Consider the following 6,249-nt stretch of genomic DNA (forward strand, 5'->3'; position numbering starts at 1 on the left):
CCAGTTATCTGAACGGTTCACTGAGAATAAAGACCAAAAAGTGTTGACTGTCATGATGTTGACATTTTTACATGGGGGTGATGCAGGGGCTGAAAATGAGCCAAGGGGGAGACCTATGGACCGTGGACCAGTCTCAGGACATCTGCCAGGTAAACTGTCATGCAGGTGAAAGAGGACCCAAAAGCGACTTAACAGAAACAGAGTTTATTTAAGTCCAAAACGGAATAACAGAAATCCTCTAGACTTGTAGAGGGGAAACAACTGGAGAAGCGGCCACAGACTGCAGGTCGCTTCGGGTAGGCGCAGGCCGTAGTCGACAGAGACACCTGCTCACACGCAGCATCTGATGAAGGCAAAAAAACACGACAGGACAGGGCGATACACAATCACAGCAAAAACACGACAGGACAGGGCGAAACGCAATCACAGCATGGTGAATACAATACAAGGAACCGACGGGACAGGAACGGATCACAAAGGAATAAATAGGGACTCTAATCAGGGGAAAGGATCGGGAACAGGTGTGGGAAGACTAAATGATGATTAGGGGAATAGGAACAGCTGGGAGCAGGAACGGAACGATAGAGAGAAGAGAGAGCGAGAGAGTGAGAGAGGGAGGGGGAGAGAGAGGGATAGAAGGAGGGAAAGAACCAAATAAGACCAGCAGAGGGAAACGAATAGCATGGGGAGCACAGGGACAAGACATGATAATAAATGACAAACATGACAGTACCCCCACTCACCGAGCGCCTCCTGGCGCACTCGAGGAGGAATCCTGGCGGCAACGGAGGAAATCATCGATGAGTGAACGGTCCAGCACGTCCCGAGACGGAACCCAACTCCTCTCCTCAGGACCGTAACCCTCCCAATCCACTAGGTATTGGTGACCCCGTCCCCGAGAACGCATGTCCATGATCTTATGTACCTTGTAAATAGGTGCGCTCTCGACAAGGACGGGAGGGGGAGGGAAGACGAACGGGGGTGCGAAGAAAGGGCTTAACACAGGAGACATGGAAGACAGGATGGACGCGACGAAGATGTCGCGGAAGAAGCAGTCGCACAGCGACAGGATTGACGACCTGGGAGACACGGAACGGACCAATGAACCGCGGAGTCAACTTACGAGAAGCTGTCGTAAGAGGAAGGTTGCGAGTGGAAAGCCACACTCTCTGGCCGCAACAATACCTTGGACTCTTAATCCTGCGTTTATTGGCGGCTCTCACCGTCTGTGCCCTGTAACGGCAAAGTGCAGACCTCACCCTCCTCCAGGTGCGCTCACAACGTTGGACAAACGCTTGAGCGGAGGGAACGCTGGACTCGGCAAGCTGGGATGAGAACAGAGGAGGCTGGTAACCCAGACTACTCTGAAACGGAGATAACCCGGTAGCAGACGAAGGAAGCGAATTGTGAGCGTATTCTGCCCAGGGGAGCTGTTCTGCCCAAGACGCAGGGTTTCTGAAAGAAAGGCTGCGTAGTATGCGACCAATCGTCTGATTGGCCCTCTCTGCTTGACCGTTAGACTGGGGATGAAACCCGGAAGAGAGACTGACGGACGCACCAATCAAACGACAGAACTCCCTCCAAAACTGTGACGTGAATTGCGGGCCTCTGTCTGAAACGGCGTCTAACGGGAGGCCATGAATTCTGAATACATTCTCAATAATGATTTGTGCCGTCTCCTTAGCGGAAGGAAGTTTAGCGAGGGGAATGAAATGTGCCGCCTTAGAGAACCTATCGACAACCGTCAGAATCACAGTCTTCCCCGCAGACAAAGGCAGACCGGTAATGAAGTCTAAGGCAATGTGAGACCATGGTCGAGAAGGAATGGGGAGCGGTCTGAGACGACCGGCAGGAGGAGAGTTACCCGACTTAGTCTGCGCGCAGTCCGAACAAGCAGCCACGAAACGGCGCGTGTCACGCTCCTGAGTCGGCCACCAAAAGCGCTGGCGAATAGACGCAAGAGTGCCTCGAACACCGGGATGACCAGCTAACTTGGCAGAGTGAGCCCACTGAAGAACAGCCAGACGAGTGGAAACAGGAACGAAAAGGAGGTTACTAGGACAAGCGCGCGGCGACGCAGTGTGCGTGAGTGCTTGCTTAACCTGTCTTTCAATTCCCCAGACTGTTAACCCGACAACACGCCCATAAGGAAGAATCCCCTCGGGATCAGTAGAAGCCACAGAAGAACTAAACAGACGGGATAAGGCATCAGGCTTGGTGTTCTTGCTACCCGGACGGTAAGAAATCACAAACTCGAAACGAGCGAAAAACAACGCCCAACGAGCTTGACGGGCATTAAGTCGTTTGGCAGAACGGATGTACTCAAGGTTCTTATGGTCTGTCCAAACGACAAAAGGAACGGTCGCCCCCTCCAACCACTGTCGCCATTCGCCTAGGGCTAAGCGGATGGCGAGCAGTTCACGGTTACCCACATCATAGTTGCGCTCAGATGGCGACAGGCGATGAGAAAAATAAGCGCAAGGATGAACCTTATCGTCAGACTGGAAGCGCTGGGATAGAATGGCTCCCACGCCTACCTCTGAAGCGTCAACCTCGACAATGAATTGTCTAGTGACGTCAGGAGTAACGAGGATAGGAGCGGACGTAAAACGTTCTTTTAGAAGATCAAAAGCTCCCTGGGCGGAACCGGACCACTTAAAACACGTCTTGACAGAAGTAAGAGCTGTGAGAGGGGCAGCAACTTGACCGAAATTACGAATGAAACGCCGATAGAAATTAGCGAAACCTAAAAAGCGCTGCAACTCGACACGTGACCTTGGAACGGGCCAATCACTGACAGCTTGGACCTTAGCGGAATCCATCTGAATGCCTTCAGCGGAAATAACGGAACCGAGAAAAGTAACGGAGGAGACATGAAAAGAGCACTTCTCAGCCTTTACGTAGAGACAATTCTCTAAAAGGCGCTGTAGAACACGTCGAACGTGCTGAACATGAATCTCGAGTGACGGAGAAAAAATCAGGATATCGTCAAGATAGACAAAAACAAAAATGTTCAGCATGTCTCTCAGAACATCATTAACTAATGCCTGAAAAACAGCTGGCGCATTGGCGAGACCGAACGGCAGAACCCGGTACTCAAAATGCCCTAACGGAGTGTTAAACGCCGTTTTCCACTCGTCCCCCTCTCTGATGCGCACGAGATGGTAAGCGTTACGAAGGTCCAACTTAGTAAAGCACCTGGCTCCCTGCAGAATCTCGAAGGCTGATGACATAAGGGGAAGCGGATAACGATTCTTAACCGTTATGTCATTCAGCCCTCGATAATCCACGCAGGGCGCAGAGTACCGTCCTTCTTCTTAACAAAAAGAACCCCGCCCCGGCCGGAGAAGAAGAAGGCACTATGGTACCGGCGTCAAGAGACACAGACAAATAATCCTCGAGAGCCTTACGTTCGGGAGCCGACAGAGAGTATAGTCTACCTCGAGGAGGAGTGGTCCCCGGAAGGAGATCAATACTACAATCATACGACCGGTGAGGAGGAAGGGAGTTGGCTCGGGACCGACTGAAGACCGTGCGCAGATCATGATATTCCTCCGGCACTCCTGTCAAATCGCCAGGTTCCTCCTGAGAAGTAGGGACAGAAGAAACGGGAGGGATGGCAGACATTAAACACTTCACATGACAAGAAACGTTCCAGGATAGGATAGAATTACTAGACCAATTAATAGAAGGATTATGACATACTAGCCAGGGATGACCCAAAACAACAGGTGTAAACGGTGAACGGAAAATCAAAAAAGAAATAGTCTCACTGTGGTTACCAGATACTGTGAGGGTTAAAGGTAGTGTCTCAAATCTGATACTGGGAAGATGACTACCATCTAAGGCGAACATGGGCGTAGGCTTATCTAACTCTCTGAAAGGAATGTCATGTTTCCGAACCCATGCTTCGTCCATGAAACAACCCTCAGCCCCAGAGTCTATCAAGGCACTACATGTAGCACCCGAACCGGTCCAGCGTAGGTGGACCGACAAAGTAGTACAGGACCTTGATGGAGAGACTTGAGTAGTTGCGCTCACCTGTAGCCCTCCGCTTACAGATGAGCTCTGGCTTTTACTGGACATGAATTAACAAAATGTCCAGCAACTCCGCAATAGAGGCACAGGCGGTTGGTGATCCTCCGTTCCCTCTCCTTATTCGAGATGCGAATCCCTCCCAGCTGCATGGGCTCAGTCTCAAAGCCAGAGGAGGGAGATGGTTGCGATGCGGAGCAGGGAAACACCGTTGATGCGAGCTCTCTTCCACGAGCCCGGTGACGAAGATCTACCCGTCGTTCTATGCGGATGGCGAGAGCAATCAAAGAGTCCACATCTGAAGGAACCTCCCGGGAGAGAATCTCATCCTTAACCACTGCGTGGAGTCCCTCCAGAAAACGAGCGAGCAGCGCCGGCTCGTTCCACTCACTAGAGGCAGCAAGAGTGCGAAACTCAATGGAATAATCCGTTATGGACCGTTCACCTTGGCATAAGGAAGCCAGGGCCCTAGAAGCCTCCCCACCAAAAACTGAACGGTCAAAAACCCGAATCATCTCCTCTTTAAAGTTCTGGAATTTGTTAGAGCAATCAGCCCTTGCCTCCCAGATAGCTGTGCCCCATTCTCGAGCCCGGCCAGTAAGGAGTGAAATGACGTAAGCAACCCGAGCTCTCTCTCTAGAGTATGTGTTGGGTTGGAGAGAGAACACAATCTCACACTGCGTGAGAAAGGAGCGGCACTCAGTGGGCTGCCCGGAGTAGCAAGGTGGGTTATTAACCCTAGGTTCTGGAGGCTCGGCAGGCCAGGAAGTAACAGGTGGCACGAGACGTAGACTCTGGAACTGTCCAGAGAGGTCGGAAACCTGAGCGGCCAGGTTCTCCACGGCATGGCGAGCAGCGGACAATTCCTGCTCGTGTCTGCCGAGCATGGCTCCTTGGATCTCGACGGCAGTGTAACGAGCGTCTGAAGTCGCTGGGTCCATTCCTTGGTCGGTTCCTTCTGTCATGCAGGTGAAAGAGGACCCAAAAGCGACTTAACAGAAACAGAGTTTATTTAAGTCCAAAACGGAATAACAGAAATCCTCTAGACTTGTAGAGGGGAAACAACTGGAGAAGCGGCCACAGACTGCAGGTCGCTTCGGGTAGGCGCAGGCCGTAGTCGACAGAGACACCTGCTCACACGCAGCATCTGATGAAGGCAAAAAAACACGACAGGACAGGGCGATACACAATCACAGCAAAAACACGACAGGACAGGGCGAAACGCAATCACAGCATGGTGAATACAATACAAGGAACCGACGGGACAGGAACGGATCACAAAGGAATAAATAGGGACTCTAATCAGGGGAAAGGATCGGGAACAGGTGTGGGAAGACTAAATGATGATTAGGGGAATAGGAACAGCTGGGAGCAGGAACGGAACGATAGAGAGAAGAGAGAGCGAGAGAGTGAGAGAGGGAGGGGGAGAGAGAGGGATAGAAGGAGGGAAAGAACCAAATAAGACCAGCAGAGGGAAACGAATAGCATGGGGAGCACAGGGACAAGACATGATAATAAATGACAAACATGACATAAACTGAGTGTGGCGGTCAAGCGCAAGGCCAGAGCACTCTTTAGTGTTCCAGACGTTTTAGCAAAATGTCAAATGGCCTTGGTATACTGCAGTAAATTATTCCAATAAAATTATGGATCTTTCCAAAAGATAATGCTCAATTGAACTACTACTCCTTTCCACCATTTGTCCCGTCCTCTCTCCTCCCTCCTCTCTCATCCATCCATCCTCCTCTTGACCTCCTCTCCTTTATCTCCACCCTCTCTTATCTGTCTTGTCTGCATATATATAGATCCCCACCTGTGAATCCCCCTTCTCTTTCTCAAATCAACATGTTGTCGTAGTACCTGACTGTCAATTAGGAGTAAAGGACTAACTGTTTTCTTTCATAAAGGTAAGTAGGTCGTTCCACCAATTCGGTGTCTTTTGAGAAGTGTAACTTGATAAAAACAATATATATTTCACAAAATGTTAACATTCTGTCATAGTATTTTTTTCCCATCTCAGGTGGTAATATTAAATAAAAAATACTACACTAAGTGTCAAATAAAGTAACAGGGTTGATGATTTCATCTTAAATCAGCCATGAATCCCCTTGTGACAGGCATAATTGAAGCTTGTTATTTGCAACAGGGAGTTGCAATTGAATACAAGCTTCACAATAAAAGTGTAATTGTTCAAACATTTCTAGCCTGTCTACC

Source organism: Oncorhynchus gorbuscha, linkage group LG19, assembly GCF_021184085.1.
Source record: "Oncorhynchus gorbuscha isolate QuinsamMale2020 ecotype Even-year linkage group LG19, OgorEven_v1.0, whole genome shotgun sequence".
NCBI classification, from domain to species: Eukaryota; Metazoa; Chordata; class Actinopteri; order Salmoniformes; family Salmonidae; genus Oncorhynchus; species Oncorhynchus gorbuscha.